The following is a 14494-nucleotide window of genomic DNA, read 5'->3' on the forward strand; positions in this document are numbered from 1 at the left end:
TAAAAAAAAACATATATACTTAGAAAACTGAGTAATTAGAGGAGCTGTGGACGATTACCGTCGAATCATCACTGTCATCTATAACTTCGCATGTCGTTTAATGAAGCAGAATTTTACTGTTGTTAGTAGAGTAGAATTAACCTTCCTCCTACGAACCTTCAACAGCTTCCTAGCAACCTTCAACATACGATTTGATCATGTTAGTTTTTAAATAAATTGTGTTATTTATTTAGTGGAGTGATTTGTCCGTTCTGAACTATACGGTATATGTTACAGAATGACTGCGCAGCCGCGGTGGCGTTCCCACAGGCGGCGTCCATCGCTCACGGGCGAGCTGACGAAATTAGATCGATTAACATGATAAATATATCAATGTATCGATATTATCGATACGCCGCTGACAAATCACCTACTGTCCCATCTGCGATTGCTCGATCTAGAATTTGATGACCACTTGTAAAATTCATTAATTATTATGTTCCGTTTTTTGACGTCTGTAAGTTTGATATTGTTATTCGAATTTGAACAAAAGTTCGAAGAATATTGACTCAAAGTTTAACTTTTTTTTTATTGCTTTAATGGGTGGACGAGCTCACAGCCCACCTGGTGTTAAGTGGTTACTGGAGCCCATAGACATCTATAACGTAAATGCGCCACCCACCTTGAGATGTAAGTTCTTAGGTCTCAGTATAGTTACAACCGCTTCCCCGCCCTTCAAACCGAAACGCATTGCTGCTTCACGGCAGAAATTGGCAGGGTGGTGGTACCTACCCGTGCGGACTAATAAAAGGTAAAAACCACCAGACAAAACCTTTTCCCTACCTGTTCGCTGGTAGCCTAAGGGGCTATTTCAGCTACACCCGGACGTGTAGGTGAGCTCACGGGCTCAACCTGAAAGAATTTGCTTACACTAGCCCTAGCAAAGCAGCGCTTTGCAGAATCTACCACCGGAATGTTTTACTTTTTACCAGACCAGGTTTTTTTCGCGTTAAATAGGTAGGTAATTGAGAATTCAAGCCCGCGAAATATGTGATGCTTACGATTGAATCCAAATTCGATGCGTTTACTTATAGCCAGTCCTTTACGTATGGTTCTAGATTGATCAGACCAACTCAATGACACAATATTAGTGTATAGCTATCAGAGGTACATGATTTAAATATAGTGGCGAGCGTAAAGCAGCCCTGTGTTCCAGTTTGCGGATGGGATAGACTTTATTATACGGGTTCATCCATTTATTATACCTAATGAACAAAAGTTTGCAGCTCGAAGTGTAACTTTTAGAAGTATGTTATCTCACTCTCTCGCAAGCGCAATCCTTTATGTATACCTATACATGTTTGTTTAGTTTTAGTGTCGCCTTTTCGTTCCATCAAGGTTCAAATAATCAACAGAGCTTATTAAATTTTCAGTTTAAATCTGTAACGAAAACGTAAAACATTATTTAAAAAGACTTCATTACGATCTAGTGGATACATAGATACGTGTCAAATTGACAGTAAACGTCAAATGTAAGCAAGAAACAGTCGATGTGTGTACATCCTTTTTTATCTTTTACAAAATAATACGCTGTAAATATTGTTAGTCTTGACTTATTAGGTTTATAATAATGAATAAAAAAAAATTTATTACCCTTGTAGGCAGACGAGCAGACGGCCCACCTGATGGTGAGTGGTTACCGTCGCCCATGGACTTCAGCAATGCCAGGGACAGAGCCAAGCCGCTGCCTACCGCTAATTTTTATTTATTAAATGCTAAAAATGGTCTAATAATAAAAATTAAATGCTAAAAATGGCCTATCTAATTAAATCTCTCAAAGCCACCTTTGGCACGACTAAGCCGGAGCAAAGAAGTTACAGGCCTTAAAGATAATAATTAAAAGTCAAAAACGGTTTTTGTTATGTCACGAACAAAACTCGAGAACGGAGTAACAACAACAATGTCCAAACACACGCGTGGTTCCCGCAGACGCAATAAATCACAGGTCCACGGAATCCGGTGGTCACTCGGTAACATTCCGAATAATTTCAACTAATTGACTAGAAGAGAATCCGAGGCGTCTTCACTTTTTATTTTACTAACCGTGTGAAACTCGAACGCACTATGTTAACATCAAATAGATTAAACATTAGTAGTAGTTGTTTAAAAGATTTTTATGAGGCTTGCTTTCTGAATAAATGTTCGGCTTAAAATCGAAAATAACATTTTTGGTAAAAGTTATTGTGTTTTTATACTATCAAATAGTAGCACATTGTTAAAAAAGTGCTTGACTTTTGATATGTAGACTATATCAGCCTTGGTATTAAATACCAAGAGGCTCCATAGAGTCGAAGAAATCAAATCAAATCAAATCAAAAAAAATTTATTCAACATAAATGAAAGTACATGCTTGTTGAACGTCAAAAGAACTACCGCCAATTCACAAGAACTAGCCTCCGTCCTGAGAAGAATTGGCAAGAAACTCAGCGGGCATGTCTTTTTTTTTTAAATATGAAATTATTATTTATTTATTTTTTTAAAATATGAATTTTTTACAATGAGTATTATAACGTAACAATTACTACAATATTGAAATGCCCGGAGCGAGCAACTCATTCCCACTTTGTGCAATCTTCTAGATAATCATTGACTTTATAGTAAGCTTTATTGCACAGATGTTCTTTAATAGTTTTCTTAAATCTATGTATATGTAGGTTCTGAACATCTTGTGGGATTTTGTTGTACAGGCGCACAGACAAACACCCGAATGAATTTCGTATCTTATGTAACCTACTCATCGGCACAACAAGCTTGTGTTTGTTCCTAGTATTTCTATTATGCATGTCCGACTTTTTAGGAAACTCCTCAATATGTTTACGAACATACATCAAATTTTCAAAAATGTACTGGGATGGCATAGTGAGAACTTTAATTTCTTAAAATTTCTCCCTCAGGGATTCCCTTGAGTGCATGTTATAAATAGCACGTATAGCTCTTTTCTGCAGAATAAATATCATTTCTACATCGGCCGCATTGCCCCATAGCAAAATGCCATAGGACATGACACTGTGGAAGTAACTAAAGTAAACTAAACGAGCCGTGTCCGCGTTTGTTAACATTCTAATTTTTTTTACTGCGTATGCTGCAGAGCTGAGCTTACTCGCCAATTTATGAATATGAGGTCCCCACTGCAGTTTGGAGTCCACTGTTATACCAAGAAATACGGTTGACTCAACAAGCTCCAATGATTCCTTAGAAACAATTACATCACTATCCACTTGTCTCACATTTAAAGATGGTTTAATAAATGAACGCCACCTGTCCCATAATGCGAAGTTTCAACTGAAAGCAAAAGTCGTCTCCTTTAAACTGGAACGCATAGCTTCAAGGCAGAAATATCCAGGATCCTGGTATCCATTATGTGCACACTCACAATACGCGCTATCAGCAGGCAAGGCACATTTACGTAACTTTTCGCCCACTGAGTTTCTCGCCGGATCTTCTCAGTGGGTATCGATTCTGATCCTGTAGTAGATTCTGCGAAGCACTGCTCTTGCTAGGGCTCGTGTTAGCAAATTCTCGCAAGCCCGTAGACTCACCTACCCATCTGCGCGTAACTGGAATAACCCCCTAGGCGAACAGCAAATAAGTAGGGATGTACATTCTTGCTCGTAAACGCTTACTCGTCAAATATTCATAGGTATTTGACCCCGCAAATCTTAGGAAACGTACACATTGATATTCCTCTACTAAGTCATGCCTTAGAGAAACTTTTTTGGACAATCCCGTCGGAATATAAACTGAATGATAACGGTAGGCAGCAGCTTAGCTCTGCCCCTGGCAATGCTCACTTCCATGGGCGACGGTAACCATTCACCATCAGGTATGCTCGTCTGCCTAAAAGAGCTATAAAAAAGTCTATACAAACCTCGCCCGTGTAGTGTATGTTAATACAAATCGATTACAAGTCAATTATTAAACAACTGTAATTTTTCACATGCTTGCGTTTTTCGTTGCAAAAACTTTAATTTGATAATTATAAAGTCTCTAATATAATAGTTACAATAAAAAACACACGTTTTAAATACAATATTAACTTATTTATTTTGTTTACTTTGAATAAACTGATATTTAAGTGATTTGATATTTAAGTAAAATAGTTGCGTAGATAGTAAGGTGAGCTAAGAAAAAAAAGTGTGTGTGTCCGCTCCGACGCACGACTGGAGTTTACTGGATATAAAAAATTAAACGAAACAATACGAGAAATAGTTCTATATTACGACAACACGATACACAACAGATTATTAACAAATTAACGAGACACAAAACAAACGACTAACAAATATATGAAAATACAATAATGAGAGAAACGCGCGATCAGTACGAGGCTTTGTGGCGGACTGCCGGCGCAGCAGCCCGGCGTCACCTGCGATAACGCGGCCGCGCGTTGGCTCCTGATTGGCGCGCGCACGCATCACGCAATCAGGAGCCAATCAGGCGCATAAAGCATTTCGTGTGACATGCTAGGCGCATAACGCATTTCGTGTGACATGCTAGTACGATTTTGGTCCCCATAATTTTCATACCCCGGGCCTATATATGTAAATCGATTCTAAAGGAGTAAACTCCAAAAATTTTTTTCATGGTCGATGTGATTCGAATTTTGCTAATGTCTCGAATCCTAGAAGCTGTATCGAAGTAAGAACGACACTAAAAGCAATTACCAAAAGAAAGACCGTATTTTAATGATTTGCCGCCCATAAATCATTAAGGGTCCACAGATAAATAATACAAATCCACCGATTATCAAACTAAATACGGAGCAATAAAAATGACTTGGAAAATACTTGTTTAATAAGCGTACGATGTTTTAAATGCGTGTTTCAATTATCGTGGTGCTTCGCACAGTGTTCGGAATGCTAATGTAACTGAATCGATCGATGCGATACTAGATCGGAATGAGTATGTAATGCAGATGGGTTAAGTGTTGTTCAGAATTTAATATGGTGACTTTTTGGCGGGAACGCGAGGAGTGAGGTTGTGTGATATCTGTTTTATTTTGTCTATTTAGTGTTTCTTTATGTTTAAATGCGTAATAACGGTGTTTTATTAACCGTTTAGTATCTGTGAAAGTACACATATATTATGGTAAACGTCCACCATTTTACTGAGATTATATTTCATCCTATATCATCTCATTTCATGCCATTTTTCATATTAATCAACTTCCTTTCATTTCACATCCTAATATCGTTTTCATCATTAAAATAAGACTTGACTTAAAGGTCTTAGTTACCAGGTCATAAAATCCCATAAAAAAGAATTTATTATCAAGTGTTTTTTTTCTTTTCCTAATTGCATTGCGAATGCGATTGCCAAATCATTATGCCTACAGTGAACTAGATACTTTGTAGCCATATGTCATAGCGCTGAAGTAATCGGTCAAGAGATTCTATTTAAAAACCTCTATAACTACAGTTGATGATAAGATTCGATATAGAAACATGAAAACGTTTCTCCCTGACACTAGAATAGATGCTCTTATACGAACATATTGTATTTAATCATGTGATTTATTTGCGCTACATATGCGTGCGAGCTCGTTAACTGGACATATTAAAAAGTTACCAGAACCTAGACATTTCGAGAGCGGAATTCGAAGTCCTAGTTGAATTGTACAACGGCTAGCCCATCCTTTCCTATTCTCCATCCCAGCGTTTGAATGTTTCGCGTCAGAAATAAGCAAAATACCTATACCTATCTGTGCCAGCTCGGGGGACGCCCTATGTCCAGTCACTATAATGCACAAAACGTGACTTTTTTCTTATTTATTGCTTAGATGGGTGGACGAGGTCACAGTCCACCTAGTGTTAAGTGGTTACTGGAGCCCATAGACATCTACAACGTAAATGCGCCACCTACTTTGAGATATAAGTTCTAAGATCTCAGTATAGTTACAACGGCTGCCTCATCCTTCAAACCGAAACGCATTACTGCTTCACGGCAGAAATAGGCAGAGCGGTGGTACCTACCCGTGCGGACTCAAAAGAGGTCCTACCACCAGACTACCCACCTTATTATTTTATTGACTCGCGAGTCAATTTTATCACGCAAATCGTACGCTAAAAACCTTCCTTGTAGAGTAAACACCTACAGTATTTGAGCTCGCGTAGATGAAGCTGAACTCATATAATGCACTCTTGAATTCATTACTAACAAGTTTTACCTAAACATATACTTCAAAGGGTACTACCGTCTACCACACTGCTTATTTCTTTATGGGTTTCCGTTTAAAGGATGAGGCAGATGTTGTACTGTAAAAACTCAAGTCTCTCAAGCTGGGTGCCGGAATTTACGTTGTCGATGTCTATGAGCTCCGGTGACCACTTAACATCAGATGGACCATGAGTTTGTTAATATATATTAACAATAAAAAAAGTGAACGGACCAGAAGTAATTTTCATTTTCTCGTATACTATTTTCGATACATGATAAACTTAGATTGAAGTATTTATTTAATAAGCTGTTTCATATTATAAATCAGATCAGAGGCCTAATGACGAAATCAAAAAAAGTTTTTGCTATTTTAAATGTTTCTATTCTTTGAAATATCGATGCGTTCCAGACGGGAGTGCGGGCAGTTTATCAAGATGGCTAAATGCTCGCAATTAGCCCATGTGAAATGTCGCGTACACATGCTAACGAGATCTCGAGCCGTGCCTGTGTGTGCCTCGGCTAAGGGACCGTAGTATTAATAGCTCGAGGTGCCGTGGTTGCCACGCTTGTAATCGGAATGTTTCAACGTATGATTGTCATTGAAGTTGAACACATAAAATCACTTTAGATTACTTTCTATATAATATTTACGTCCGAAGACCTGTTGTGTAGGTCAATAATAATGTCAAGTTTTTGCTATCTACGAATTGAATGACTGGATACCATTTGTTTTGTTACTATGATCGACAGTCCGTTGGAGGTCGCCGCTTGATCAAAAATCCCTAAATACATACATGGGTGGACGAGCTCACAGCCCACCTGGTGTTAGGTGGTTACTGGAGCCCATAGACATCTACAACGTAAATGCGCCACCCACCTTGAGATATGAGTTCTAAGGTCTCAGTATAGTTACAACGGCTGCCCCACCCTTCAAACCAAAACACATTATTGCTTCACGGTTGAAATAGGCAGGGAGGTGGCATCTACCCGTACGGACTCTCCTACCACCAGTAAAAACCTATTATATTATATACCTAATTAAAACTAATTTTACTGCTTAATCTCGCATTTTTAATGTCATTGTATTGTTCCCATTTAAAATACTGAATAATATTTTATGACTACAGATAAAGACAATAAAAATACGAGGTTGCACCGTAAAAGTAATTTAATTAAATACTATACTGACAAAAACATTTGACAACCCTAACACAATTTTCGACCATATACTGATTTACAGTCCTTTATATAGAGCCCTAAAATTTTCTAATTGGGCCTGCGAGAAAGACGTCCACGATATTTAGCATAATTAGCATTGCTTTATGAGAATTCTCATTCACCGTGTATGAGGAGATACCGTCACAACATTACCAGAACGTCATAATAACCATGCTAATGTTTATGATAAAATAATTTAACGATCTATCTTGTTTGTGTGAGTTTCGGAACGGCTATGAAAATTTATAATATGTATACTTTTCTTATGTATTTTGATGGACTTTTAGAAATTCAACGTCTTATTGTTAATTTAATGCTAACGTATTAGAGGAAGGTTCTAATGGTATGAAATATATTTGTATCATCACACTATATGCTATTGGTAATTATGACAAAATAATATATTTTTTAAATTTAATTGCGTATTTGGGTCTGTGATCTGACGCATAATCTGTAGTAAAATTACCGAAGCCCATGAAAATCACAACATGAATTTCGTCACCCATCTTGAGAAATGAGGTCGATGATTCTACCACGACTATTTTTAGCTTAAAACCAGCCCATTTGACTGATTCGCGTCAGAGATCGGCAAGACAACGCTACCTATTCTTTAAACAAATAAAAACAAAAGAATGTCGTTACTTCGCTCTTACTGTTCTGATTATCTGACATACCCGGCACACCCTAATCTGTGTTACCGGGTAACGATGCCTTCTCAGGCTAATCTGTAATGATAGAAAATTACAAGTGAAGAACTTGTAATGCATGTCGAAGAGCATGTTGCCACAGTCTTAATGTCAAAGTTTCGATACACCGAGTTTAATATCAATTCCAGACTGTTCTTTAAAAGATAAAGTTTTGAACACCGATGAAGCAATGAAATTGACACTGAACAAATACAAACATATCTGTGATTGATGCGAAAAGATGTGCAGGCTTATACCTACGTCTCAATGTTCTACTGCATGTCAATCGCATACATTTGTAAATAGGCTTGTCAATTAAATGCACTTTCTGATTTTTAATCAACAAAATATATTACAGTCCAGCCTCATTGAGGTGATCCATCGGAGTCAAAGCTAAAGTGTAGAGAAGAGAAAATCTTAGCACGGAGCTAGGCGTTAGATATGGAACGTCTGTTTGTTTTGTTATCGCTTGGAACAGCTTACTGTAAAATTATTTTTGTGTTTAGACTAGCCTAAAGCGATTTCCTCTCCTTCCTTAGTTTTCCATTGCTTAAGCCAGTATACAATTCTGCAGCTTAGCGGAACGAAATGTATAGGTTTAAATTATAGGTTAGACACACATCCAATACTAATCGTACCGGCTGCAAACTAAATATCAAATTTCTCTTAATATCTATTCTGCGCAATTATATTCGTATTTTTATTGACATTTAAAATATCGATTTTATCAACTTTCACAAAGAAAATTTCAAATTTCAATCGGTTCTATAGTATTATAATTACCAATGCGGCCACTCTTAGAATTCAATGTACCTACATAATAATATTATATAATATGAATTATTTATTTAAAAATGACTCAGCAGGCGTAAAGTTTAGTGTTCCCTTCGCTAGTAGAAATAATCAAAGCTACTTGATACGGCTTAGTCCCGCGTTTTTAACTGTCTGTTATATTATTTCCAATAATACAATACAATTAGTCCGACGGTTAACGCAATATTCAAATGTCGAAGGGTAACAACACCTTAGTCGGCCATTCTCCCGGATCCAATTTCGCTTTTCGGCTCTTCAAGCACCGGTCGCCGTCCTCAAGAGTTCAAATAGTCCATAGACACAATTCAGTGAGTTTCTTGTCGGATATTTTCTGTGGGTCGCGATTCCGATCCGGTGGTACATTTATCGAAGCATTGCTTTTGCTGGGGCCAATGTTAGCAGACTCTCTCAACTTAAGCCCGTGAACTCACCTACTAGTCTGTGTGTAGCTGGAATAGCCCCTTAACCAACTAGCGATTAGGTAGGAAGAAAAATCAGTTTTGTAAAATGTCGTTTTATTAAGAAAAGACACCGCACTCCGCTTATAGATCGTTGTGTAAAATTTCCCGAAGATGGATGCGGTGCAATCGCGGAGTTTCTAAATCTGAGGTCAAAATGTCTTATATAGGTTGCTCGGTATTGTACCCTTGATGAATATATGAGCTACATATAATAAAAACTGGGTGTATTATTGCAACTATTCCATAAAGGTATTTATTTTTGCTTAGATGGGTCGACCAGCTCACAGCCCACCTGGTGTTAAGTGGTTACTGGAATCCATAGACATCTACAACGTAAATGCCGCCCCCACCTTTAGATATGAGTTCTAAAGTCTCAGTATAGTTACAACGGCTGCCTCACCCTTCAAACCGAAACGCATTACTGCTTCACGGCAGAAATAGGCAGGTGGTACCTACCCATGCGGACTCATAAAAGGTCCTACATTTAAAAAAGTAGCGAAGGTAACGAAGATTATGTCAATAGCTAGAGATGAGGCAATATTCATATTGCACCATGAAACCTCAGATTTATTGTAACAGCAAATATCCCACGCATCTGACCGGAACATGCTATTACATCCCAGCAGAAATAAGAATAATATAATCTATGTTCTCATCGTGAATAAAATTACGGTGTTGCCACAACCTATAAACGTACTTACACTGTGGTGTTGCTGTCAAAACAAATTATTTTATTATCATTAGCATTTACATGTTTGATACGTATAGGTTAAGGCGAAGGTTGATTCGACTTAAAACGTATTTGTTTGAAGACCATTATTAGTTTGAAAAAACGGATTTTTAGGTACAAGTACTATATACTAGAACTATATGCGAGTACTATCTACTAGTACTATATACTAGTACTATATATTATGTATAAGGTAATTACTGTACTGTGACAATAACATGACCGTTCTGTTAGATTCCTAATCAATCACAAAACACAATACGTAAAAACCAAGAACCGTCATCAATGACTTCTTCAAAGATAGAAATTTGTCTGTCTGTCTGTTGAAAGCTATTAGACCTTTTATGATATAATGGCCATGTATTTAGATATTAAACACCCAAAACCTAAAGCAAACTTATTTTCTCTTCACACGAATCTTTGCCCCAAATGGAAAAAGAATGTACGAGTCCTAAGTCCAGCAGTCAGAATTATTAACCACTTTGCCACAGAGTCGATAATACAAAATCCTAAATTTACCATTAAATCCGGATGTACTTTTTACATTTGTTCGTTGATACTATTAATTGAGACACAACAAAAAATAAATTTAGGTATATTCTATACCTACTATTCCTACACTTAAAATTTTCACAAAATCACTATAACTATACTAATCCAACTAAACCGTGTAAAAGGTACAGATCATAAAAATCTCCAAACGAAAACCGACTGCGCGTTATTACTTGTATATTTATTAATATAGTCATTTTGTTGTACAATGAGGCTCGCGACCACCCATGCTTTATGACCCTCCGACACTGTCATTAACATATCCCGAACACTCATTAGAGTCATCATAATGCATTCTTCTCGCTAATTAAACACGGATTTATTCAATTTATTCAACCTCTGTTAATACGGGGTCAGTGGAGTTGATGAATTCTCAATGAATTCGAGGTTAGATTTTTGAACTGTGTTTTATTAACTTACTAGTTAAACTCAGTCCGCTTTGCTGGACTATCTTCGATTAGACCTTGTCCAATCGCTACCAAACTAAATCGTTATAACGCTAGAAATAAAAGATTTAAATATACAACTAAAGCACACACAAATAATACGTGACACGTCTATATACCTATATAGTATGTATATATGTATGTTATTGTTTACACGATTCAATTCAGAACCATTGTGTCTAATTATGTTTCTGGAATTTTCAAGGTATCTCATTCATCAAACAGATTATAAAGAGCACTCATCTTGAGTCTAGACTCAGGCAGCGTTTTTTATACACATGCTTTAGGTTTTCAGTTAGGGTTGTCAGTTAGTTTTTCTAGGACGAATTTAGCTACCGAAAACTGCAAGATTCCCGTTATCCTATTTATTTGGATAGCTGTTATAGAGCATTGAATTAATCGAAACACCATGTGTGTATTGTATATTGTACTAAGCTTACCCTGCAGATTTATAATTGTAGAGAGAGGGACGTGGTCGTACTTCTAACATTTTTTTATTACTTATGTGGACGAGCTCACAGCGCACCTGGTGTTAAGCGGTTACCGGAACCTATAGACATCTACAACGTAAATACCACCACCTACCATGAGATATAAGTTCTAAGGTCTCAGTATGATTACAACAGCTACCCCGCCCTTCAAACCGAAATGCATTACTGCTTCACGGCAGAAATAGGCAGGGTGGTGGTACCTACCCATGCATAGTCACAAGAAATCCTACCACCAGTAATTACGCAAATTATAATTTTGCGGATTTGATTTTTATTACACGATATTATTCCTTTACCGTGGAAGTCAATCGTGAACATTTGTTAAGTACGTATTTCGTTACAAAAATTGATACCCGCCTATGAGATTCGAACACCGGTGCATCGCTCAACACGAATGCCCGGACGTCTTATCATTTAGGCCACGACGACTTAGCATAGCATATATGGTCATGGATATCCATAACAATAGCTTCTAGATAGAGATAGAGCTGAATAAATCATAATTTCAGATCAAAAAGAAAATCAAATATGTACATCCAAATAATATATTCAATTGGGACAATTAAAGCCACCCATCCCTATCGTGCCAAAGAATCCAGCTACAAACGAATAAAGACTAATGTTTGAAAGCGCACTTCGGCGGAGTGGTGACGCGGGGCGCTGAGATCAAAGCACCGAATTTGCATGCCGCCCTGACTGCGCATAACAATACACAGGTACTTGTATTTTTAGATATCACATAAATAACAGCGCATTTAGGCTATGCTCAATCGCGAGTCATTGACCCGCTCTTCAAAGTCTCCACCTGAAAATCTTAGATCACCATAAAGAACGTAATGATTTCAATTATGACGCCTTATTGACATAATCCTTATTGAATTAATTGACATCTATAAAGCAAATTTAAAAGAAACATGGCCTGGATAAGACCACTGACGTATCTATATATATGGAAGAAAGAAACTGATTTATTAAAGAAATAGTAGTTATTTCTCAACGGAAGAAAGCGGAATTATCGTAACTTGAAAAACCCCATTATAAACCAGAACCATATCTATAACATAATATGGTAAAAAGTGATTTAGCTCAAAATGCAAGTTACGACATTCTCGCTTTCTCCCATCGATATGTACCTGACACTGAATTTCATCATATTCCCTCCATAATCTGCCACAGGAGTCGTGTGTTCCGATTCGATGGAGGGGGACGGGACAGTCTTTATACAAAGAACTTGAGACGTCAACCTCATGTCTCAACGTGAGTGGCGACATTAGCACCTGGGAGGTGTTGAGCCCATTTATCTGTCCGTCTGTGCAAAGCACCGATGTTAGTCTTTATTTTCATATACTGTCTACAGTTCATAATATACATTTTATACAATACCGATATCAGTTGTTCTTAGTCACTTCGTAGCGTAGACAATTTCAAAAACTACATATTTCGTATTGAGAGCGTCTTTTTTTTTTTGAAACCTCCCCTTAAATTCAAATGGGCTTCAAACTGCTGATCCAGATAAAAATGTCGTCCGCTCGCATAGGTCATGCTTTATCTATTAATTCTCAAGTCGCGGCTCAAAACCGCTCTTGTCGATAAGAAATTTTAAGATACAAATGTAAATAAGTCCAATGAAACCCTTTTCCTGTTAAAGCACTAACGCACTAAAGTTTGATAATCGTGAGATATCCGCAGATATACGAGTAGGTTATAAAGAGTCCGATAAAATGTTTCTCGTTTGTGAAATATAGCCAATAGACAAGGAGCTAAAATATGTGGATAGAAGGCGTTACTACTACTATTAATGAAGACGATAAAGTTATTGTTGAAAATCAGCTTAATACAAGATGCGTTTGAAAAAATAAAAATAATTATGATGTGGGATTTTAAGAGCATTTTGTGACAAATCCAAACCTCTACTACATGTATGAATGGATGAAACCCCAAACAGTTTTACTTTAGTAAATAGCAATGAATTCAGTTTAGCATGTTGATCTATAAATAGGGCACGTCTCGTCATCACAGGGAAATTGGAAATTTTAAGGAAATGTAATATAAGAAAAACCATACAGATATGAAAAGCTACATGAATTGGCAATTAGTCGATTTTGCGAAATTCTTTAGTGCTCAAGATATTTCGATACGAGAAAAAACCTCTCGGTTACGATGTTGTAGACACATTGCCATTATCATTGTTTGTATTTGTGGTCTGGCTGTAGCCAGCCCGGAACCTCATATATGGTAAGCTTAAGAACCGAATAAAGAATTTTATAGGTGCCCTAGATCTTTATAGGAGTCTAAGACTGTTGTAGAATTTTCTGCCCGCGTGTATTTGAGATAGCCCGTTAGGCTACGGATTAGGTCGAGAGAATTAAAAAAGGACCAACTAAAATAAACCAGGAGCTATCTATCGGTTTTAGGATCGGTCGCCTACACTGAGATGTACTTACTTAGCGAACACACTTCGTATGCACGTCCACTGAATGATTAATCTATATATTAATACGTGAAGCAAAAACTTTGTACCCCTTTTTACGAAAATTACACAGACGGAGGAGTATGAAATTTCCTACACTTATAGAGAATATAGAGGAGTGCAGAATGCAATATTTTTTTTAAATTATGCATTAATAATACATTAAATCAATTACTCACATCAACTACCATGTATTTGACACAACACGTACCTATATGTATAATTATACTCTTCGTTTATTGTCAAACTTTTATTTTTAAAGTCTGTGGTCAAATTAAGCATAAGTTAATATTGTTTATCTTTAATATTATTTGTCTATAGTGTAGTTTTGGCGAAATTTGTGATTATAGAAGTATAATAGTCTTCAACAATAGGACCATGATAATGTTCAAATTTATAATTTCAACTAATTATAGTCGAATTTCGACTACT

Source organism: Bombyx mandarina, chromosome 04 (assembly GCF_030267445.1).
Source record: "Bombyx mandarina strain Sakado chromosome 04, ASM3026744v2".
Classification (NCBI taxonomy): domain Eukaryota; kingdom Metazoa; phylum Arthropoda; class Insecta; order Lepidoptera; family Bombycidae; genus Bombyx; species Bombyx mandarina.